Source organism: Schistocerca cancellata, chromosome 6, assembly GCF_023864275.1.
Source record: "Schistocerca cancellata isolate TAMUIC-IGC-003103 chromosome 6, iqSchCanc2.1, whole genome shotgun sequence".
Lineage (NCBI taxonomy): Eukaryota > Metazoa > Arthropoda > Insecta > Orthoptera > Acrididae > Schistocerca > Schistocerca cancellata.
The window spans coordinates 356,699,018-356,725,101 of NC_064631.1; the positions used below are offsets into that span (position 1 = coordinate 356,699,018).

Genomic DNA, 26,084 nt, shown 5'->3' on the forward strand with positions numbered 1-26,084 from the left:
TGCGATGGAGCTCCGTATGCCACGGCAAACTGGCTGACACTGACGGCGGCGGTGCACAAATGCTGCGCAGCTAGCGCCATTCGACGGCCAACACCGCGGTTCCTGGTGTGTCCGCTGTGCCGTGCGTGTGATCATTGCTTGTACAGCCCTCTCGCAGTGTCCGGAGCAAGTATGGTGGGTCTGACACACCGGTGTCAATGTGTTCTTTTTTCCATTTCCAGGAGTCTAATAAGGAATGTCGGACTTGTACCACACTGTGACGGTAAGTCTTAGAATTCACCATTTAATTCTAAGATTTACCAATCATCTTACTTTTACAGTAACACGCACAACGTAATTTTTCTCTCAGTTCATACGCAGCAGTTATCAGCAACCGTGGAAGCTTAGACAGCCAGAAAAGTTGGTTTAACAGGAGCCTCAAGGACTTATCGGTGGCCAGAGTCCTCTGAGAGAGAGAGAGAGAGAGAGAGAGAGAGAGAGAGAGAGAGAGAGAGAGACGAGGAAAGCAAACTTTTTCCTCCTGCAAGGCAGAAATATTGTTAATTTAAACTTGTACGAGTATGTACAGAAAAAGGTAGCTACACCGAATATGGCCTTTTGCAGGTCACATCAAGTATGTGTGCTTTATAAAAATGAGTTTTCATTTTTGTGATTTCTGAAGCGGAAAGATTTGTACTCTATTGAAACAATAAATGAAAGACTTCAGGTTAATGAATCATAGATGATAGGCACCGTTGGGGTATAGCAAGAGACCTAATTTAACATGAAATTCATAATGACTTGGTCAACGTGTGATTTTTTCATTCTGTCATTTCATCTGATACGAAATGACTAAGAGAGAAAATCAGTCTTGATTCTGATTTCAGGTGACTGTGGCAGGAAAAGTGAGACCTTTCACAGCTGATATTACGAAAAGATGTCTACCGAATGTAACAGTTGCTTCAGAACACCGGTTTCCTTAGAGTGTGTACGAGGAGAAGGTCAAGTAATCCGCGAAACTGCCGGCAAGATGGAAAACAGTACTTGCTCATGAGCACCAAGGTAGCACGCGGACCCCTTCTCACACGCTATAATGAAATAATTACGTGTTCTCGTGCTGCTCCGCAAGGCCGAGCAATAATGTACAATCCATCTGACACGCTCCACGTGAATGTGAAGCGGGAGAGAAATAATCAGTTGGTCCGCAGTGGGTCACTGTTTTTGTTCATGGAACTGATGTCTGGAAGGAAACATGTTTTAGTTGTTTCTCACTACTATTGTGATGGAAAACACCACTTCAGCTGTATAATAGATTTTTGTCTACGATCTAACTAATTACATGGCGTTAGAGCTACTTCTTGAGGGACACAATTTGTTTCATGACTTAGTACAAGTGGTAATCTGTAGACGATCCATCATCCTCTGTTAGTTGTGACAAAACGTTCAACGGTTTGTAAGTTCATAAAGAGAATAAACGCTACTGGGACAGTCACAATTTGTGTGCTTTTCATCCCTAGACAACAGTGAGTAACTAATGAGTTAGGAATTCCAAGAACAGTGTTACGAATCGAAACGTAGAAAGATATGTATAAGATCTGAGTTGTAATGACAAGTTCTACCATTTTAAACAATAAGTGGCAATATTTTCACATAAAGAGAATTCATGATTCTGTACAATTCACTACCTACAGTAATTATCTATGATTTTTCTCAAACAGTTCATGGTACTGAAATATGATATTCAGCAAATGGAGATATGCAACAGTGCCAAAATTTTATTCGTTTGCATTTTTCTTTTTAGCCTGACGTGATGTATTCACAGCCCTTTCTTCAATTTCTGACGAAATTCTGAGGTTTGTGGCACTTGTAGATGGTTGGTATGAAAGATACTGCTAAAATATCCGATAAATGTGTTAACTTTTACGCATGTGTCTGTCGACACTGGCTAGTTACTGGGGACTGCCTCCGTGTGGTAAAGGTGATGTCCAGGACGTAGTGTTAACCACCCGGGTAAAGCCAAATCCTTCACTTTTTGCTTATTAAGCTGCACGTTGATAATCATATGGCTATACGTGAATCGAATGATCACGTAACCGACAGTCGCTTCTCCAGCTAGGCTACTCTGATTTCAGCTCTAGATCCACATTGGCTTAGCGATTGGAGTTAACCAGCTATAACGTACGTCACTATAGGCAGTCAATTTTTATTGTGATTTGGAAGCTAAATACTAGTTTCTCTAAGTATTCGCTGACACGGTCTTCTGAGTTTCTGATACCTGAAATCTTAACATAATAATGGTTCCGTATTTAGCAACAGATCGGAAAGGAATCGTAGGAGGTGACTTCCAGGTGTATGAACGAATTACGATTCTTGTGTCGTCACTACACATTCCCGTCAGATAGGCAGAGTAAGAAAAGACAATACCAACAAGTGTATTTAAAATTTTGATGTGATTAATGTCCATTCAACAGTTAAAGGAAAGACAGTGACAAGTTATGTTCTTATTATGCCTATTTCCAAACGATTGCGAGCGAGCTCTACCACAGGCTTGTACAGGAAGTGAAAGGATGCGAGGGGAACAATTTAAGCCATTAGTGATGTATTTCCTTTCACAAATCTTTTATTCAACTCTCTTTTTCCGTGTACCTTATCTGGCATCAGATATTCAACTTGCCGAAATCTTTCACAGAAAACTTGACATTGGTAAAATTAGTCAGTCATATTCCGTGGAACCAGAATCGCGACTGACAGCAGGTACATCTCTTTCGCGATTTCCTTATACATCTTCTTCCTCATGCCATGACAGTTTCTTTATCATTTTAGTAGCTAGTTGCCACACTTTAAAAACCTTTCCATAGACTGAACATTGATTCCAAGTAACAGAAGAAGTGAGTAACGTGTAAGCATAGAAAGTCTGTCTCTTTGTGACAGAAAAAGTAGTTATTAATACAGTGATTAAATTTTTCACCGACTAAAATTGTGTTGCAGCTGCGCAGTGAGATTTTGTGGCTAGTAAAACGAGTAAACGATGCGGAAAGTAAACTAAACGTCGCTTGGATAAACGTTACTATTTTAACTGAATTCAACTGCAGATACACAAATTCTGTTGTGTTATTACACAACATTCTGACTGACAGCAGCCACCCGTCGGCAAAAAAGTAATTATTACGACAAAGGATTTTGTCATTATCAAAGCATATTTCTGTCTATTTACTTGCGTTTGTCTGTAAATCGCTTCACACGAGCGAATGTTCCTCTTGAATTGTGGACTACTACTACTTTTTCGTTGTTTTTAATTACAAACTACAAGACAGTCCTGTCGTACCAAACAGCAGTTACAAGTTGCCTAAAAAGTCTCAAAAGATGATACATTCTCTTTTGTGATGCTTTGAAAAGTAGTAAAGTCACCACACTCTGACAGAGCCCATTTGGTCCACTAACCCGCAGACAACGACAGTGTCTAAAAATCATGAAGGAAAACTTTAATGTACCTGTTTGTTTATGCCTGCCTGTATAAAGAAATCATCTGCTGGAAGTCCACGCGCTGAAAAACTCTGTTACTGATTTGCAACGCTGTTAATTTGGTGATATTTTCGGTCGTGATTACGTCATGAAAAAGCCGCGTCAAACCAGCTGACTGACAATAATATGAAAGTTTAATTATCTGGGGAAATTAAAACGCGACGGGCAAGATAACTGCCTTGCAGCATTTTTATTCGTGGCAGCCAATTTCACGAAGACCGCAAAATTCACATTAACCCTCCAAAATTATAATAAGAAAAACGTTCTCGAAAATGAAAATAATTGTCAAAGAGCCGAATGAAGAGTGATTAGATTTGACAATTTAATTTCCTGCAGTTGGAAGTTTGTCATCTTCTGACGTCATTAGGCCTGTAGTGAAAGTCTCAAGTTAGGAGAGGTGAGGCACGGGGCAATTCAAAAAGGGAAATAGCGATTACAAACGGATATAAATGTTTAATGCTTAGATACACGTCAATAAGCATTACAAGAATTTTAAACTGAGTTGAAAAGTTAATTTATAAACTCTATAGGTGTTCCAAATGATTTCTCTTGGTCACATGGACGACAGTTCAGTGATGATCCATTTCCCACTACACTTCTGTAGCATGTGTGGAGTTGCCGACGTGAGTTCATTATAAACGCACATTTTTATATCTGGAATTGTTTCCGGCGCAGAAGACACACACACAAGGTGTTTCACATGACCCAGTAAGAGAAATCATTGAGAATCAGGTCTGGAGACTTGGGTGGCTAAGAGCAAAACACAGCGTCCTCGTCTCCACATTGGTTTGGAAGATAGTTAAAATTTGTCAAACTGTGAATCCCGATGTGGGGGTCCTTAGCCTTGCTTGAAGATGTAATCCGTATCAAGCTGTGGCATCAGAGATAGCTCAAGTCTGTCCAGGTAAATGCTTGTTGTGACTCTTAGTTCAATGAAGAAAAGTTTACTGTACAGTTGTTGTGCTTACGTCTCACAGGACACTTGTACTTTCGGTTAGTCACCCTGTTGTTGAATCACACACGAAGGGTTTTCAGTACCGCATATTTCAGTATCTCTAACAATTACGTTCAGCTACTTTTGCTCATGTTGTAATGTATCGGCCTCCTTGCACATTATACATATTTATACTCAATTATGCCCTAAGAAATAATTTTCTGGGGTAACCCGTCACTTACAAAGAAGGTATTGATTGTACAAAAGAGAGCAGTCAGAATAACATGTGGTGGTCACCCACGGACTTCATGTAGCTACCTGTTCAAGATCCTAGACATTTTAACTGTGCCGTCACAATACATAATTTCGCTAATGAAATTCGTCATAAATAATACATCACAATTTTAAAAGTACAGTGATATCCAAATCTGCAACACTAGAGGGGAAAAGGACCTTTGACCTTTATTCATCGTTGTTAAAGCTGTTAGTGGCTCAGAAAGAAGTTCAGTATGCAGCAACAAATATTTTTAATCATTTTCCGAAGAATGTAGTATGTTTGAAAGCTAGAGAAGCAAGTTTCAAATTTAATTTAAAATCATCTACCGTGGACAACTCCTTCCACTACGTTGACGATTTTCTACATGAAAACTGGTAGTCAGTATGAAAAAATTAAGCATTGTTCCATGAGTAGGACTAAAAATAATGGAGTGTTCATTAACGTTAAGGATATTGTGCATACTTATCCTATAGCCTACGTATCCTGTAAACTGCCTCGTCCCACATAATTTTGATAAAATAATCTTTCAGATTATCTATGTAACATGTAACTAACAAACAAACTAACTATTTGTCATCTGCACCGATATATTGTATAATTCATGTGGCGGACCCTGTAAGACATTTGAAGCTGTCGTGTACATTAAATTCTTTCCCTCAAAACGTAGTCTAAATATGAATTATAAAAATCAGTGAAATATAACATCTTTGTCTGACCCCCTTGTTAATATTTCCTCGAGTGGTATGTCCAGAATCTCCCTTCAGAATTATCTATGTTGCTCTAAATATACTTCGGATAGCTTCGATCAGATGTAGTGGTACTCCTCTTGCTTTACATAACATTTCCCCTGTAAACACCACCGATAGATTTACTGTAAATATAAACACTGTGTAGGTTGTATGTTATAGCTTGATGCATCGAGGAAAGTCTGGAATTAAATCACGCTCTCCAATGTTCCGTTCACCGCCCCCGTAGCGTAAGACGCTGGTCCAAGTAAATGAGCAGGGGAGGGGTGTTCCATCTGTATTACACGCACGCCGTATGAATTGCCAGCGCCCAACTCACGAGGACAAGCGTCCTTAATTAGACGACAGCGGCTTTGGCACTACTTTGCCTCCATTACTCCCGCTTAGCGAACTCCGTGCCCCGCGTCGGAGCAGGGACGAGGAGGAAGATATTTTCATGACAAAGACGAGGTGCATGGCGCCCGGCAGTACAGACAGAGCAGAGTGCGCTATCTAGCGAGCGATCGGCACATCAAAGAGCGTGCCGACTGTCCTCGCAAGATGCCAGCCGGAAGGAGTCGTAATTACGGCGCCACTATCTGCCGCACTGTCGCCGCGAGACACGCGATAGCCCGCGCTCGTCCTCTCGCGGGACGAGGGTTGATACGAACGGGACCGCGTGCCGCTTAGCGGATCCAACAACTTTACCGTGCACGCAAGAAGTGTTTGCCTTTACTTGTCGGACAACCGCTGGTTAGGATCTTTTGACTTAGCTGTAAGGAAGAAACGTAAGATTTTAGCGGGATTATTCTTTAGGAACGAAAGAAAATCTCTTTACTGGAATTTCACTTATGGCTTCCGAAATCATCAACGTACATATTCCGCAAGCCACCGAACGTTGCGAGGTGGAGAGTATCCTGTACCACTACAAGTTATCTTCCTTTACTATTCTATTCGCAAATAATGTGAGAGAGAATCGACTGTCTACAGCCCTCTGTATGAACCCTAATTTTTCGTTTCTTAGCTTCATGGTTCTTACGTGTAATATATGTTGGCGGCAGTAAAATCGTTCCGCAGTCAGCTTCAAATCCGGTCTCTAAATATTCTCAGTATTGTTTCTGGAAAAGAACGTCGCCTTGCCGCCATGGATTCCAATTTGAGTTCCCGCAGCATCTTCTAAACTGTCTTCCTCCAATCCGATCTGGTACGGATCCCAGACACTCGAGCAGTACTCAAGAATAAGTCGCCATAGCGGCTTATACGCGGCCTCATTCACAGATAAACCACACTTTCCTAGAATTATGTCAATAAACTGAAGTCGACCATTCGCCTTCCCTACGACAGGCATCATATGCTCGTTCCAGTTTACATCGCTTTGCGGCATTACGTCCAGATATTTAAACGACTAGACAGTGTCAAGCAGGACACTACTAGTGCTGCATCCGAACATTACGGATTGGTTTTCCCTACTCATCCGTATTAACTTACATTTTTCTACATTTAGAGCTAGCTGCCATTCACCACAGAAATAGAGTCAAAGTCATCTTGTATCCTCTTACAGTCACTTAGTTTCGACACCTTCACGTACACTACATAATCATCATCATCAACAAACAGCCGCCTGCTGCTGATTACCCTCTCCGCGAGGTCATTTATGTATAGAGAAAATTATGTATAGAGAAAATAATCACGCTTCCATGGAGCCCTCCTGACAGTACTCTTGTTTCTGATGAACACTCACCGTCGAGGACAGAATACTCGGTTCTATTACTTAAGGAGTCTTAGAGCCACTCGTACATCTGGAAACCTATTCCACATCCTCGTACCTTCGTGAACAGTCTGCAGTGTGGCACCAGTTCGAATTCTTTCCGGAATTCTAGAAATATGGAATATGTTGTCCTTCTGCCATAGTTCGCAGTATATTAAGTGATAAAAGGGAAAGCTAACTTTCGAAAGCCGAGCTGATTCATAGACGTAAAGTTATCGGTCTCAAGAAAATGTGTTGTATTTGAATTGAGAATATGCTGAAGGATTCTGTAGAAAACCGATGTTAGGGGTATTGGTCTGTAATTTTGCGGGTCGGTTCTTTGATCCTCATATACGGGAGTCACCTGCGCTGTTTCTCGGAAACAGTGCTCTAGCTGTCTCTTTGCTATAGAATTACTTTCTGCTAGGATCAGTTACTATTTAGCTGATCACTGTTGCGTATTACAGTTATCTTTAGCCCTATGCCTGCTTTCACGCCGCTCTCGACGCCGGAATGTCCTGTGCAAGTCTCTTCATCTCCGCATAACTGCTGCAACCTACGTCCAGTCGAGCTTCCTTACTTTACCGAGCACTGGACTCTCTCCGCAACTTTTACTCTCCACACTTCACTTTTTTATCAGTGTGACTACTCTGTGTCCCATACATCACTCCTACTTTCACCTCAAATTTCTTTTATCGCTAATTTAATTCAATACTTCTACTTCCTGAAGGTCGCACATGTGAGAGTGAAAGTAATGGTGTCCAAACCTTAAGGGAGAAAGTAATTTTCGCATGATTTGTCACATAATGGAATGAAACACGGACCTTATATAGGAAGAAATCCAGTTAGGTAAGGCGTGTGATGATGTGACAGTGGATGGTGGTACATGCTGTGTAACGTGGTTCTATGGTGGCCACAAAGTTGGAAGTCGTGGCTGACCGCATCTGGATCGTAATTGGCGCATCTAGACGTGCTCCAGTATGTCTCCCCAACGCATTTCACGCGCTCTAGATGGGATTTAATTCGCGGAGAACGGGTAGGTCAGTCCATTCACTGAACTTCCTCTCGTTCCAAGAGCACCTCCATTTGTAGTGTTCAATACGGTCACGCACTGTCACCCATAGAATTGAATTCAAATGGGAATTTCCAGAATTAGATTTTCACTCTGCAACGGAGTGCGCACTGATATGAAACTTCCTGGCAGATTATACCGTGTGCCGGACCGAGACTCAATCTCGGGACCTTTGCCTTTCGCGGGCAAGTGCTCTACCTTCTGAAATACCAAAGCACGACTCACGCTCCGTCCTGACAGCTTCACTTCTGCCAGTACTTCGCCTGCTACTTTCCAAACATCAAGAATCTCTTCTACGAACCTTGCAGAACTAGCATTCCTGGAAGAAAAGATACTGCGGGGACATGGCTTACCCATGTGTGCAATAGGCTGCATGATGCGCAACTTCATTCCCGACGTCCATGGCGAGGTACATCTTTGCAACCACGACACCATGCAACGCGGTACATATGGCCCCAACAACATGCCGAATGGACCGCTCAGGATTGGCATCACATTCTCTTCAAGAATGAGTGTCGCATATGGCTTCCCACAGACAATCGTCGGAGACGTGTTTGGAGGCAACCTAGTCAGGCTGAACGCCTTAGACACACTATCCAGCAGCAAGGTGGAGGTTCCCTGCTAGTTATGGGCGACTGCTGGTCATGGAAGACGCGATAACGGCTGGACGATACGTGAATTCCATCCTCTGACCGATAGTGCAACCATATCGGCAGCATATTGGCTAGACATTCGTCTTCTTGGACGAAAATTCATGCCCCCATCGTACACATCTTGTGAATGACTTCCTTCAGGATAACGACATCGCTGGACTAGAGTGGCCAGCATGTTCTCCAGACGAGAACCATATCAAACATGTCTGGGACACTGAAAAGGGCTGTTTATGGACGTCATGACCCACCAACCACTCTGAGAGATCTACGCCGAATCTCTGTTGAGGAGTGGGACAATCGGGACCAACAGTGGGTTGATGAACTTGTGGATAGTATGCCACGACGAATACAGGCATGCATCAATGAAAGAGGACGTGCTACTGTGTGTTGGAGGTACCGACGAGTGCAGCAGTCTGGACCATCACCTCTGAAAGTCTCGCTTGATGGTGGTACATCATGGAATGTATGGTTTGCTGTAGGGTGGTGCATCATGCAATGTATGGTTTTCATGAGCAATAAAAAGGACGGAAATGATTTTTATGTTGATCGTTATTCCAATTTTCTGTACAGGTTCCGGAACTCTTGGAACCGAGGTGATGGAAAGCTTTTCTTGATGTATGTAGTTGTGTATTTTTTTAGTCTTGCTTCTAACATGCATCGTGGCGTCATTATCGTCTTGGGTGTTTATAGGTTTCTATGTGGATCATCTGCGACGTATCGGCCTCTGCATCGTGGTGTCATATTCATCTTGCGTGTTTCTAGGTTTCTATGAGGTTCATCCACGTGGTATCGGCCTCTATCAGTCTCTCCAACCTGGTTTTTATTGCATCCCGTGTATTACAGAGTTTACGTGTAACGACTGCGAGCTGAATCCACTTGATGCGAGTCTTGGTCTTCCTCTGCAATTATTACTTCCCTTTACTTACTTCCATTACCAATTTAACTAATTCCAGGTGTCTTTATCACCCTATTAGTGTACTGCCTATCTCAGGTTGTACCATAAAGAAAAACGTGTACTGCGTTGAAAGCTTCCTGTCCTAGGGTAATTCTCCTAACCTAATCTGATGTTATTCGAATACACTTCAGTACCATTGTTTTAGTATGATTCTCATCTAACTTTTGTCATAAAATTGCTTAATCCGCTCAATCCTTCCAATTCCTTTAACTTCGGCGACGGAAGTTCAGTGCCTCAATGAACCAATATTCTATGAATTTGTCCCGAACTTCAGTTCATTTTCATAATCTCTCTTTAGTTTGCATTAATGTTTGATATATTTTCTGATCTGCCATTCTTCAGTTGTTCAACATTAAAATTGTTCCCTACCACTCTGTATGATAGTTAAATGTTACTGTGCCAGTACCTATGAGAGTGGATTACAGTACATTTCGTACCGCTATGTTCCCCACTTCTTCTTACTAGCCCTTCCTCCATCACTACACCGGAAGATTTAGTTATATAATTTCTGGGGAAAGTTTATGAGGCATGTACATCCTCGATCATGCAGAGGACGCTCCTGGGAGCTTTTACGATCTTCATTACAAAGATTGGTTTGACGCAGCTGTTCACGCTAACCTGTTCTATGCAAACCTCTTCGTCCTGCAAAGTACAGGAGATGGATAAAAATAAAGAAACACCAAAAATACAACTCATCACAGTGTAAGAAATCCGGAAAACAGCTCTCAGTCGTCTCGCAATGGGTAAATACAAGTGCTGTACGGTTTTCACGGCACTGTTATACCATTCTTTCTGCAAAGTAGTGGTAAGTTTAGGCTACGATGATGAAGATGGATAGCGATCACGCAACCTTCTCTCTTAATTAGACCACAAAGGCTCATTACCATTGAGATCTATCGACAAAGCTCGCCATGAGAGAAGCGACTAATCACCTTCGCGTGTAATATTTCTGGACGATGCGAGCTGTGTTATCAGTTGCCCGATCGCCTTGAAACACGGTGTCACCAATGAGGAACAAGTATTATAACGAGGGATGGACCTGATCAGCCAAAATGGTCACACAATATGGCTGACCAACTCATAACCGAAACCGCGCCATCCATCACTCTTTCCACGTAAACTCGGCAAGATGCTGGAAACAGAGTTAAAATAGACTCATGTGACCAAATGAGTTTCTTCCATTCCTCCATAGCCCAGATATTGTGGCTTACACTCCATGTTTTTCTGTTAAAGACATTTGCATCACTGGTTAATGGTTTTAGAATTCTAGTCCGCCCTGCAGTTCCTTGCTTCAGGGGCTCCATTGGTGGTGTTGTGGTGCTGACAGTTTTCGCGAGTGCGACATTTAGTCCTGCAGTGACTTTTGCAGCTGTTCTCTTGACTTCCGCCACAATCCTCTTGAATGATTGTCTGCCAGGATCACTTACCACGCACTTCCCTCTACGTTGTGACTTACAGAATGATGATTATCCGCTTTCCCTATATGCGCTATATACAGGGTGTTTCAAAAATGACCGGTATATTTGAAACGGCAATAAAAACTAAACGGGCAGCGATAGAAATACACCGTTTGTTGCAATATGCTTTGGACAACAGTACATTTTCAGGCGGACAAACTTTCGAAATTACAGTAGTTACAATTTTCAACAACAGATGGCGCTGCAAGTGATGTGAAAGTTATAGAAGACAACGCAGTCTGTGGGTGCGCCATTCTGTACGTCCTCTTTCTGCTGTAAACGTGTGCTGTTCACAACGTGCAAGTGTGCTGTGGACAACATGGTTTATTCCTTAGAACAGAGGATTTTTCTGGTGTTGGAATTCCACCGCCTAGAACACAGTGTTGTTGCAACAAGACGAAGTTTTCAACGGAGGTTTAATGTAACCAAAGGACCGAAAAGCGATACAATAAAGGCTCTGTTTGAAAAATTTCAACAGACTGGGAACGTGACGGATGAACGTGCTGGAAAGGTAGGGCGACCGCGTACGGCAACCACAGAGGGCAACGCGTAGCTAGTGCAGCAGGTGATCCAACAGCGGCCTCGGGTTTCCGTTCGCCGTGTTGCAGCTGCGGTCCAAATGACGCCAACGTACACGTATCGTCTCATGCGCCAGAGTTTACACCTCTATCCATACAAAATTCAAACGCGGCAACCCCTCAGCGCCGCTACCATTGCTGCACGAGAGACATTCGCTAACGATATAGTGCACAGGATTGATGACGGCGATATGCATGTGGGCAGCATTTGGTTTACTGACGAAGCTTATTTTTACCTGGACGGCTTCGTCAATAAACAGAACTGGCGCATATGGGGAACTGAAAAGCCCCATGTTGCAGTCCCATCGTCCCTGCATCCTCAGAAAGTACTGGTCTGGGCCGCCATTTCTTCCAAAGGAATCATTGGCCCATTTTTCAGATCCGAAACGATTACTGCATCACGCTATCTGGACATTCTTCGTGAATTTGTGGCGGTACAAACTGCCTTAGACGACACTGCGAACACCTCGTGGTTTATGCAAGATGGTGCCCGGCCACAACGCACAGCCGACGTCTTTAATTTCCTGAATGAATATTTCGATGATCGTGTGATTGCTTTGGGCTATCCGAAACATACAGGAGGCGGCGTGGATTGGCCTCCCTATTCGCCAGACATGAACCCCTGTGACTTCTTTCTGTGGGGACACTTGAAAGACCAGGTGTACCGCCAGAATCCAGAAACAATTGAACAGCTGAAGCAGTACATCTCATCTGCATGTGAAGCCATTCCGCCAGACACGTTGTCAAAGGTTGCGGGTAATTTCATTCAGAGACTACGCCATATTATTGCTACGCATGGTGGGTATGTGGAAAATATCGTACTATAGGGTTTCCCAGACCGCAGCGCCATCTGTTGTTGACAATTGTAACTACTGTAATTTCGAAAGTTTGTCTGCCTGAAAATGTACTGTTGTCCCAAGCATATTGCAACAAACGGTGTATTTCTATCGCTGCTCGTTTAGTTTTTATTACGGTTTCAAATATACCGGTCATTTTTGAAACACCCTGTATCTTCGGTATGAAGCATCTTCAAACACCAAAGACTTCGGCTCCTTTGGTTACGAAAACATACTCTATATAAGCCACAACAATTTGGGCACCGTAGAAGACACTTAGTTCTGAAATAATGCATGCAGAACTACACAGACTATGATCCTACGACTTAAACTTGCAATGTACTAAAAACAGCCTGCAGTTATGGTTATCGTATGCATTTATGTACAGGCATACGTTTCTCGTGGTGGTTCCACATTTTCGTCCAACCCATCCATCTGAACCAATCACATCTTCCAGTGAAGCTGTGCCGTAAATTTCATTTCTCCCCGAACCGTTTCGGTAGCTCCTCATTATTTGTCCAACGTACCTATCTAATATTCAGCACTCAACTCATCTGTAGCACATCTGACGTTTCTTACCTGAGTCGTTTGCCGTCTACTTTAGAGTAAGGCCATACTCTAGACAAAGAACGTCAGAAAATACTTCTCAATATTTTATGTTCTATAATAATTATTTTGTCTTTTCTTAGAAGTGCTTTTCTTCCTACTTGCACTTCGCATTTTGTATCCTCTCACCTTCAGCCCGTTTAGTTGGTTTGATACTAATATAACGAATCTCATCTACTACAATTGATGTCTCATTTACTAATTCTCCCCGAGTAACCTGCTTTGGTTCGACTGCAGTCCGGTACCCTTTTCTAAAATTATAACCTGTTTTCAAGAAATTTTCTCCATTCGTTTCAGCTGCCTTTGTTTGATCGCTTATCTGCTTAAATTATGATCAGCAACCTGCAGAGTTTACATTTTTTCTCTCTGAACATTAATTCCTTTCCAAATTTCGTCTTATTTTCTCTTACTGCTTGCTCAATGTGCAAACTGAATAAGATCTGGGACAACGAACAATCGTGTATGCGTTCACAGCTTCTAATTCTCTTTCACATCTGTTGCCTGGTGTCTGGAAAAGTGTGCATTACTTTTCATTCTTCTACTTTATCTTCAGAATTACCGATAAACATTGTAGAAACACTTCTCCGAACCTACCAGCACTACGAGTGGCGTTCAATAAGTAATGCAATAGATTTTCTTACGGAAAGCAGGTTAATTTTTTCAGGATTCCAATACGACATATTATTCCTCACTCTTTTGGCCATATAATCCTATTTTGCAACATGATCTCGATTCAATGTGACGGCCTTACGCCACGTTACTGGGAGGGCCTAATTACTCGCATGGTACCACTCTACTAGTGGACGTCGGAGACAGCGTCTTGCTGCATCAAAAATTTCCCCAACATCCACGTAATACTTCTCGCAGTATGCGTCCTTCATTGGGGCAAACATATGGAAGTGGAAACGTGCAAGATCTAGGATGTAGGATGGATGAGGAAGAACAGTCCGATGAAGTTTTTTGAGCTCCTGTTGGGTGTTACACCTGTGTGAGGCCTTGCGTTGCCATCAAGAACGAGAAGTTCGTTTGTATTTTTGTGGTGACGAATACGCTGAAGTCATTTATTCAATTTCCTGAGGATAGTTAATTCACCTTCGAGTCGATCGTTGCAAGATGAGGGAGGATATCAATAAGAGTCCCAGAAGACCGTCACCAAGACGTTGCCGGCTGAGGCTTTGAACTTTTTCTTCGGTGGAGAGGTGGTGTAGTGCCACTCCATGTACTGCCGTTTTGTTTCTGGTTCGAAATGATGAAGTCAGGTTTCATCGCCTGTACGATCTTCGACTAAAAAAAGTTGTCACGAAGAGCCTGGTAAGGCGCAAGCGACTCGGCACTAATGGTCTTCCGTTGCTCGTTACGGTCTTCTGTCAGCCGCGAGGAACCCAGCAAGCACACACCTTTGATGATCATGATGATGTTTGGTTTGTGGGGCGCTCAGCTGCGCGGTTGTCAGCGCCCGTACAAATTCCCAACCTTTGCTCAGTCCAATCTCGCCACTTTTCAGGAATGATGATGAAATTATGAGGACAACACAAACACCCAGTCATCTCGAGGCAGGTAAAAATACCTGACCCCGCCGGGAATCGAACCCGGGACCCCGTGCTCGGGAAGCGAGAACGCGACCACGAGACCACGAGCTGCGGACCAGACACCTTTGAGCACCCGAATAAGTGGATTGTGTCAGCACTATCAACAGACACGTCCAGTTGCGCAGTAAGGTGTTGGATTGTGATCCGCCGAATGGATGTGTACGCACATTCCAACGTAGCAGAAGTGACAGCTGTGTACGGACACATCGAACAGGTTTGCGCGACCTTGTTTGATGATGACGGGCGCCACGCTTTTGTTCACAGCCAGTTCTCCGTAAACATTCTGCAATTGCCTATGAACACCTGCGATGCTCTGGTTTTCCTCCAAAAGATATGAGAGCTCTCTGTTTGGAACGCAGTTCCATTCTTGGTGCCTTTTTTAAGGCTACTTATTGCATAGCTGCCTATCCGGAGGTTATGAAACTACAGGGGCTGAAGAGGGAACATCCCACAATGTTTCACAATAAATATCGTATTTTGTCAACCGAAACTGGCTGACAAAAATAGTGTGTTCCATTAATTTTTGAACGCCCCTCATGAAATTATACGTTTGTCATTCTTCAGCTTATCTCCTAAGACAATAAGATGATTATTACCTCAGGTGGTCATACTTTTCTCCGATATTTAAAGTAATCCCCTTGAAGCTGGAGTTGTGCAAGTTTATCCATTGTTTGTTAATTAAAGTGAACGGTTAAATTATTTTTCAGAAACAGGTTACTTTTCATTCGCACAACGCCGAAACTTTGACTCGTGACACAGCAAGCATTAAGCTTAGATTGATGACTTTATTGTAAATTTACGCCATCAACATTAAGGGTAATAGACAGTGACAGTTTTGGTGTCGACAAGGTAATTATTACAGCAAGCTGTCCGTTGTGCATTGACGGCTTACTCGCAAGCGCCAGAGTGCTGGTGCCTGGGGCGCCATCTGGCGGTAACCTGAGAATGGCCGCCGGCGGTCGATGGCTTCCGCGTTTGTCATAACAATAAAGAGCGTCCACTGTCAATATAGCGACGCGCGTAATGATTACGAATGGCGGCGATAGCCTGGGCAATTTACGGCCTGCCGCCCGGCGGCTGTTTCGGTCTAATGTTCGAATATTCGGCCTTAATGGTTTCGGTAATTTACCATTACGCAGACGTTTATTTCGTGTCAGCTACTCTGCCGGCGGCATCTGTCACGGTGGTGGACAGGAAAGAGGGACGCGTCATTTGCAGCATTCATGTACTGACCGATACTGAGTGTCGTTAAACCGACGCTGTTCCGGCACAGTAAATTGGTCTCGTCACACACGTGCTTTTCACTCTCATATTTTTCGTTATCATCTTATAATTCTGAACTGCATCGTTCAGCGTGTTTTCGGAAATCAACAGTTAGAAGTACCGTAAAGCACTCTCAGATCAGTTTTGTCTAGAAATATATCCTATTTGCTTCCTAAATTGAGGGTTATTGGCACGAAATGACCTGCCGTGGTTATGGTACTCATGTACCCTAGGCAGCTGCTACTTCGTTGTTCTGCTACCAGGCGAACAGCGTGCCTTAGCCGGGACCATAACGAAATGTTCTTGCCTCCATGGCAGAGCTACCAAAGATGTGAAGATGCCCCTCTATCCCCCACCCTTTTCCGTCGTAAAAATTATTCTTCTGAATTTTTATCTACGCAAATATAGAAAATTTTCTAATTACGTTATAAAACTTTACTGAAAATTGTTGTGGAAAGTGAAGAAAAATACTGCATACGAAAAACTAAAAACACGCTAAGAAAAAAAATAAAAAACATAAAATTAAAAGAAAAAGAAAACGACGCACCAGGAAGCATTAATGCAAACTGCTTACAAACATATTCATACAGGTGTGACGAAAAGTTCAAAATTGTTAACTTCGGCGGTCGATGGACGAATGTGTTACGCTGCAGCGCAATTTCACCGGGCGCCTGGTGACGATAGTAAATAAATTGCCAATTTCATGCCATGTACTCAATTGGACAGGAGCTACCTCGCAGATAGGCACGTGGATAATACACGCAGATGTCAGCATTAGAACCAGGACGTGTAGTTGGACTCTAAGAAGCCGGTTGGAGCAATCGGCGATCGCTCGACTGTTGAATAAGAGCGATGCAAGCATTCAACTATGTTGGGAGGAATGGGTGAGCCATGGCCGAACACAGTGCCAAAAAGGAAGCGGTCGACCTAGAGAGTCGACAGAACGTGAGGACCGAGCAGTCGTGAGAGACGCCCTCAGAGCCCAGGATACATTATCATCATCGATCCGACTTGTAATTGGTGCTTCAGTGACCACAATGACCTTTAATTGGCTGCTCGCGGCGTCCCTTGCACCGACTACAATTAACCTCTGTACACAGAAAAGCCTGTTTGCAGTGGTATCGGGCACATTCGGCCTGGAATCTCACTGACTGAAGTATGCAGACAGTCGTTTTTCTTTCGTTCTATTTGCTTGTGGAACAGGAATGGAAATGACAGGTAGTAGTAGAGGGTAGACTCCGCTACGCACCGTACGGTGGCTTGCGGCCAATCGATGTAGAGATAAATGAGGGTTATTTTGCTATAGTTGCCATGTGAGGTTAAACTTCACTGTATGAAACTTGGAGCAAAACCTAACCGCAAGTACGATGAAAACTATAGCAAAGGTTTGATAAATCTTTTAAATGACATTCGTCTCTTACTGAACATGTATGTCAGAACCAGCTTAGTTTAATTTCATATTGCTTGCAACAAATAAATGTCACATGTGGACATTAACGGCTGAGTAAAAAATGCTTCTTCAATACCTTGTTACCTGTGTATGTCACATTTCTATCATACGTAGTAGTAGCTAGTCATGTCGGAAAACAGTGAGTGTGTTGTCGGCACTGAGGAAGATGGTGGAAATTACTCCCTCCCTCCCCCCCACGCCCCAGCCGTTTCTCACCCCTGCGGCAGTCGTCACTCAACCGTCCACTCCCCTCTCTCTCCCCCAACCCAGGGTACATTCCAAAGTGGTGGTACGCCTAAAATTTTTAAAAAATGTCAAGAAGTGATATGCTTTGCAAAAAGTCTGAGAATCCCTGCTCTACAGTATAAAAGTAAAACAAATAACTGTGCTTCTTGTAAACAGAAAGTATTATCTGAATGGTACTTTACAAAGTACGGAGTAAACATGTCAATTCATCTACTGCCAGGAGCCCCAGTTAGCTCCCACAGTTCGTAGCACTTCTTCCACGTCTTTGACTCTTGTGGATGAGTGCAGTAGTGGCAGAGAGTAAATGTGCCGCTGTGTTGCCCTAGCCACCCCTCTCCCTGCCCTCACACGCAGCAGTGCAGCACAGCAGCACAGTTTCCTGCTCCCTCCGCCAGGCGGCGCTCGTTCCAGCCCCGCCGTGATTCGCTCCGGTGGGGCGCGGTCGTCGCACAATGCGGCCTTCGCCGGCTTAAACACTTGTCACTCGCCGGCGACAAATTATCGGAATTCGATTCCTGCAAACAAAGGCACCAGGCACGCTGTGATCTCGTCAGCGGCGTCGGCTCCCGCTTTTCCAGGCCTCGGAACACTTGAGCAGCTCTTGCTCAGTAACTTACTTCGTTCGAAACTTACTGCAAATGCGAGGCCCGGTTACGGCGTCCGTAGTAGCACATTGGCACTCTGCCTGTGCTTCTACCACTGACACTGTGAAATTTCTTTTACGTTTCCGTTTGGAGTGTCGGAAACACGATGCTGTTGATGAGATTTTTCCAACATTTTAGAGTATTTTCTTGTTTATCGTGTGACTTTTCTTACATGATATGTGTGTTTACTGGGTCACAGTTTGAAATGCGCGAAATGCCACACAGTATAATGTAACATTTCGTGTTCTGGCATCCATCCATGGGCATCCACAGACTTTTATTTAGGAGCACGGTGATCAGGAAGACTCTAAAACTGAAATTTGCTCTTTCTGACGTTGTGACCAGAAATCGTCCAACCATAACCGCGGGTTCTTTGATTGCACTTGTAGAAAACTCTCCTAATTAGAACACATGAAATATTAGTTCACTTTATTATATAATAAATAAAATAATTACTTAATTTTCACGCAATGCTTTGTCGCAGGAGTACTGGATAATTTACAACTGTCATTGACTAGCAAAGCGTCACTTAGAGCACTAGTTAACAAGCGGTTCTCTTGATATACAATGTTCGACATTTGCAACGGTTCAAGGTCATCTGCAACTTCAACAACTGGCTGGTCCTACACCTTGATGTTGACTGCATCAGATGAGGTGATGGTCTCGGCTGAGCTCTTGCATCATCAACACTATGTTGATCCCAGTGTGAGGGGAGGTGGTTTGGATTTCTGGAGTGCCTCCCACTGGTTGTTGCGGAGTGCAGAGAACCCTCACTATTGTCTGCAGTACCGATTTGCATTGCCGACATTGGTGTGACATTGTGATCTCTGGATGATATGACATCTGACATAAATCAGTTGGTCAGCCACGAGATGTCCCATCCCACAAGAGATAAATTTTGTGACACAATAAAACTGATGGACATCCACTGAATATAAAATAAACTACTTCAAATTCTACGTGGAATGACATGTGTAAACTCTTGTCTCCGTCACCACCACCCTCCCTCCGTCCCCCATATCAGTGAGCACACCTAAGCAACCATCATTATATCACTACTAATCAAAGCATCCTAAAGACAGTACTGTCGGCGTATGCGACCAAGGAACGCAACACGTTGTGTTTACTGGCGGTACCATAGTTTGGTGAGCGCCTTTATTTGGCTGATGAGACACATGCACAGCTATTCTATGCTCTGATTGGATGCTGGGGTGCCGCCTCTACGCCACTCTTATAATTTCATTACTTATAATTTGTTAAATGAAATGTGAAATAGAGATTTGTATGACAATAAAAAATGACTATCAGTGTAGTCATTAGGAAGTGCTAATTAAAATGGTCTGACAATAATATCTAAAATATAATAAAAGTTATGAACACCAGGAATCACTTTGAGAATTGTTGTGCTGTTATCGACAATGCTTCACGATAGCGATCCACACCCCATATCGTAGAGTTCAAGTCTTACAAATAGCCAATAAAGTTCATAACTGACGGGCTAGTCCATTAAACTTCAGATTTGGTCGGTAGTTTATAGCAATATATTTACTGCCGTGAGACTGAGAGCAATACACAATATATCGCGTATCGATGTGACCACACGATTGTATAATGACTGTCGTTTTCGTTGTTTTAACAAACGATAACTTCGATAAAAAAAACAAATGCTTAAGAATGCACCGTAATAAACTGCATGACTTTCACAAATGAAGGGAACAGGTGATAATTCGCTGGTTATAATCTTTGACAATAATTCATTTTTACTAACAGGAAAATTATACTTAACAATTTTTTTTCACCCAAATGTTTGGTTTCGTTTCAGCTGGCGTCCAAACATATCATTCAGTGTAAATACCTTGATTGGAGCATTAGTGTCCCGAAAGCTAAGTGTCTTTCCATTCTCATACTGGCCGGCCGCGGTGGTCGTGCGGTTCTAGACGTTCCAGTCCGGAGCCGCGCTGCTGCTACGGTCGCAGGTTCGAATCCTGCCTCGGGCATTGGTGCGTGTGACGTCCTTAGGTTGGTTAGGTTTAAGTAGTTCTAAGTTCTAGGGGACTGATGACAACAGCAGTTGAGTCCCATAGTGCTCAGAGCCATTTGAACCATTTTTTTTCTCATACTGATCTACGCTCATGCGTCAAAACATTATGGCGGTGTTGGTCCACACTCAGAACGCAGTATTACAGCGATTCTCCGTGGCATGTAGTCGAAAGTAGCTGGTGGGTTTCTGGAGGTATGTGCCATCAGAGGCTGGTCCCGGCGGAGGTTCGACTCCTCCCTCGGGCATGGGTGTGTGTGTGTTTGTCCTTAGGATAATTTAGGTTAAGTAGTGTGTAAGCTTAGGGACCGATGACCTTAGCAGTTAAGTCCCATAAGATTTCACAAACATTTGAAAATTTTTTTTCTGCCATCAGATGTCTAAACACCCGTTGCCCAGTTCCTCTAAACTACGGGCCCGTTGTTTGTGGGCGCGGAATTAACGCCCTAAAGCGTTCCAGTTACGTTCCATTCGATTCAGTACAGATGTATTTCCAGGCCAAGGAATCAGTATGAGTTTACTCTTTTGAAGCCACTGTGGCTCGATTCTGGCCTTTTGACACAGACAGTAATCCTGCTAGAAGATACCATCACCGTCAGGAAAGACAATCATGATTGGATGCAGATGGTACGTAATTGCCGCGTATTCCCCAGCTACGGTGGCTTCGATTACTACCACAAGCCTCACGAAAGCCCGGTGAACATCCCCCACAGCCAATACAGTCACCAGAGGCCGTGTGATTGGAGCGGTGTATGTTTCAAGCTACTGCGGTCCTGGATGGCGGCGTATCCCGCCACCACCGTAGACCTAGTATAACAATATACGCGATTAATCGGGTCAGACGACACGTTTCCACTGATCCACGGTCTAATCTCGATTATATCGCCCCAAATGAAATCATAAAGGACGATGTAGCTGTGTTTACATGCAAATAAGAAAGGATGCTCTGCTGTATAGCCCCAGGTTGAACGATGTCTGCTGAACGGTATACTCCGAAACACTTGTACCTGCAACAACATTCTGCTCTGTTCTGAGATCTTCCACATATCGCAGCTATCCTGCGTAACGTAGCGTGGGAGCCCCCAAACTCCACATTCTGAGATGAATCGTCAACACCTAGCACTTGTCGAATACTTCTGGTTTAACTTCCGTAGGTCTCTATAGCAACTCGCGAACAGTGAACCAGCTTCATCGTTTCCGACATACTCGTTTCCAGACGTCGGACCATAACACTGTGTCCTTTGCCAAAGCTGCAGTTGCCAATTTTGCCTAGTTTCGCCCCATATCGTCGCTGTAATTATTCCCCACACGTGTCTGCTCCGCTTCTATCCTTTCCCGATCGAGTCACTTTCCTGCATGGCCATCAGGCTGCATTCGCTTCCATGGTGGTCAGTGGTCATAAGTTTTGGCTCATTAGCTTAGGTATCACCTGATAAAAACCATTCGTACACTTCCACCAGGATCAGGTATCAGATCGTAGATATCTTCTCTTTACGTTCCAGCTGTAATCTGTGCTCTCGACCTTAAGTCTTAGTCTTTTTTGAGAACAATCATTTTTCTCCCTCTGATATATTTGCTGTTGCAGCTGACATGAAAATATTTAACTAAATAATCATTCGCTGATAGCGTACGTCTATCTTCTGTCGCTAGCGATGGTCTAGCGGTTCTAGGCGCTCAGTCCGGAGCCGCGCGACTGCTACGGTCGCAGGTTCGAATCCTGCCTCGGGCATGGATGTGTGTTATGTCCTTAGGTTAGTTAGGTTTAAGTAGTTCTAAGTTCTAGGGGACTGATGACCATAGATGTTAAGTCCCATAGTGCTCATAGCCTTCTGTCGCTAGAAATACCGTTGAGGATTACTGAAATATTTCAAAGACATCTTTGATAGTTCGTAGTACTTATTTTCCTTACACACAGACGTAACGAATTCCCAATCCGGACCAGTTGATTGTACACTTGTGGTGTTCTCACTATCCAGAAAGAATATTTCACTGAGAGACATCTCTTGCCCATCGAACAGCTGCCATGAACTACCCGCCTCCCCTGTGTGCTGATCATTCTGCAATGTGCCATTAACGTTATTATCGCTGTGTTATTGTATTTCCCAAATTCGTTGTCCAGTTTCGTATCTCTAAGTCTTCCCGCCCTTTTCCGGCTTGGTGTCCCTCCTTAATGGCAGTATTCTGCGGAAAACCACGCTAAGGAAAGTTCGAGTGTGCATTGCAATACCTCGTATTTCCTTATTCATATTCAAAGATCATGTACAGATACAAACGATTTTCCACTTAGCAAAACATGGGAATAAGTTCCGTCTTTTGTGCAAAACATTGTTCTTTTTCCTTGTTACCCAAACGCATTTCGGCACATCCATGGGCTTTGTTTATTGAACAACCGTGGAAAATGAAGATATTTTAGGTTGTAACTGATCTATCAAAATGAAGTCTGAAAACAGTTTTTGTTGTTACGTTGATTTTACATTATACGGTTTTGCAGGACCATCTGTATGGTGTCCTGCTCTGATAGCTTGTCAGATGCAGACCAAACAAAATAAATGTGAATTTTATCAGCGAATTAACACATCCCTTGGTTTTTAAAATGTGGTTTTGGCGTGGTAAAATGTTTTGCGTATATGTTTTGTTAAGACTCACGATTTGTTAGGACTCACGTGTTGTTGTGACTGATCATTCTTCTTTCGGGTTCTGAGGTCACAGCACACACGTAGTAAATTTATTTTGTGTAATTTTGAGTTTAAAAACGGCTTTTCACTTCACAAAACGCGGTGTACACGGTGTTGTTGTCTCTCCTAACCCCGTCGGCATTCATTTGTTCCCGATGAGTTTGGCGTGGAATTTTCTTTCCTTCTCTCTCTCTCTCTCTCTCTCTCTCTCTCTCTCTCCCTCTCTCTCTCTCTGTGTGTGTGTGTGTGTGTGTGTGTGTGTGTGTGTGTGTTTTCAAAGGTCACTTTTCTAAGTTTCTCTTGAATATTTCGGAAACTATGTCCCTTAGCGAAAACATATTCGAGTACAAAATTTAACTACATTAAATTTCCTAAGAAAAGGTTCTTTTCATTTTTTCTGTAGGCTCGTAGCAAGCGGGAGAGTACGAAACTCTTTGTGCGCGGTATTTGAAGGCAACCAATGGGTAGGGCCAGTCGAATCACACTGTTTGTTTACACCAGACTGCGTTACGATGTTTCATTGTGGATGCACAATGGTACACTAACCCTTGCGTGAATACAGTTAGGCTGCGAGCAATGGACAGGGTTCACTGCTCGGTAGCGTGCGGCATGTGGAGATTGGGTCAGACGCGGGACGTGCTCGGATGTCCGAAGCGGGTAAGACGACCACTGGCGCTTTTGAGTTCGTTCCGTGCCCCGCTGCAGCTGAATGGTTCAAATGGCTCTGAGCACTATGGGACTTAACTTCTGAGGTCATCAGTCCCCTAGAACTGAGAACTACTTAAACCTAACTAACCTAAGGACATCACACACATCCATGCCCAAGGCAGGTTTCGAACCCGCGACCATAGCGGTCGCGCGGTTCCAGACTGTAGCGCCTATAACCGCTCGACCACACCGTCCGGCGCAGCTGAAAGTCTGAGATTTCTTTCGTCATGCGTGACTACAGGTGCCGATCGAATCAGTTGTGTCCTTTTCTTCGGACACGCATACCCAAAAGAACAGGCACCAAACCTATAATATATATATCGAGATTGTCAATTATACGCCCTCGTAGCAAAATTTAGCAGATATGTCCATGCATTATCGAGCAAAAAGCGCGAAAGGAATGATAGAGTTATTTAAAAAAATGCTGCACAGATACCATTTATAATCCCAGGGAAAGAGGATGAGGGTAGTACACACGCCTACGCACAGACACACGATGAAATCGGTGACCGACAGTTTCCACGGATTTCAGTAAGTTCTTGGCTTGTTTCCACGATTTAGTCACAAACGAACCACGCAAATAAACAGCACGAATGAAAATTTAACTCCACGACAAACGGAAACATACCATGTGATCCGAATTCCTGTTATTGACGACTACCGATTAGGATATGCCGTGGTACCACAATTTTTATTTTATGATAGAAGAATCTCTTTTAAACTGTATTAGTGCATTAGTAACCGTGTATCATGTAACGATATAGTTCTTCACCTTTACGTCCTTTGTATATTTGTATTAGTTTTGCGACATCTGTACCACTTACACAAAATGCACCTTGCGGCGCCTGGTACGTGTGCGTTAAATAACTTTTTGATGTTTCTTTTCCTACCTTTCATGGTTTTTTGTATAATGTTACAGTATTGTAACTTTTGTCCCCCTCTTATACCTGTTCCAACTTAGTCCTGGAGATGATCCGCAAGGCAGATCGAAACCAATAGTCTTCAGTAGTCATTTATTGACTCCTGACGTTGATTCCCAAGGCAATTTTTCGGATAAGTGCGAGACGCTGGCCTCTAATAGAAAGTAAATATCAACGCACGTGGACTTCAGCAAGCGGCGATTGCTAATCCAATATGCTAAACTTTGAAGGTAAATGGCAACATTTTTATTCCTCTGGGCATAATATGAATGTACTGCAGCTCTCTACAAGCGTAAAACCGTTTAAGTTTGTTACCACATGTGACATGTCTAGACTGACGCCACGAAGCTCCAAGCAGTAAAACAGGAGTGTCGCTCCAGGCGGGTCAGGGAAAGAATTATAGCACTTGCTGACGACAATCGTTTTACCAATCTATTTCTGTTCCGAGAGTGAGGGACTCACAGTAGTTCTTACTTCTTCCTTATCGATACTGCAAAGGGAACGGTGTTTGGAGGACAGAAATATCGTCTGTTAGTACAGCAGCACTGACAATGTATTGCTTTGGATGTAAAATTATTAAGATGAATGCTACAGCCACCCCTAAAACTGTATGATCATCTCTGCATTTCTTTTGTTTCAGGAAGCGATTTCTGGCCTAGCAAGACGGCAACTTCGTCTTAGGTATGTATACGCCAACAGAAAATTAAATTAAATATTATTGAGAAAACGCAGAGCCAGAATAATGTTTGCGGAAAAGTACTGTCACCACAGTAATACAGTGTCTTAACAGAAAATATATCGTTAGATATTTCAGAGATTGTTGTACAATACTAGCAATTTTCATATTGTTCGTGCAATGTGAAAACGTTGAGTTCTAGAAATGATGTACTGCATTTCTTAGCTTTAAACGTTTGTAGCTTGCCTTATGTATGCCTCTTAAATGATTACGTTTCCAGTGTAGTATTAACTGCCTTCGTCAAGTAAAAGATGTAGATTAAGGTAAATGAGTCTAGCCACGGGGAAATTATCCACACAACGATAGAGAAATTATATAGATTAAGTTCATGCCAGACTTCGCACAGTGATTTATCCAGACGCTTTAAAAATTAAATAACGTTATACGCGCTCACAACAAATGGTACAGTGGCGAACTTCGGAGACTATGACTGGGTAAGTCAACAGAATATACTTGGAACATTATTTAAGGGGA

At 43.2% G+C, this 26,084-nt stretch overlaps 1 protein-coding gene across 2 annotated transcripts in view; it reads left to right on the forward strand.

The window, feature by feature from the left end:
• LOC126191410 (hemicentin-2-like) overlaps nt 1-26,084 on the forward strand; it is a 1,933,978-nt gene that overhangs the window by 382,398 nt on the left and 1,525,496 nt on the right. For both annotated transcript variants that reach the window (XM_049932279.1, XM_049932278.1), the window contains exon 2: nt 25,515-25,555. The gene's annotated coding sequence lies outside the window, so the exon portion shown is untranslated. The remainder of the gene's footprint in view (nt 1-25,514; nt 25,556-26,084) is intronic.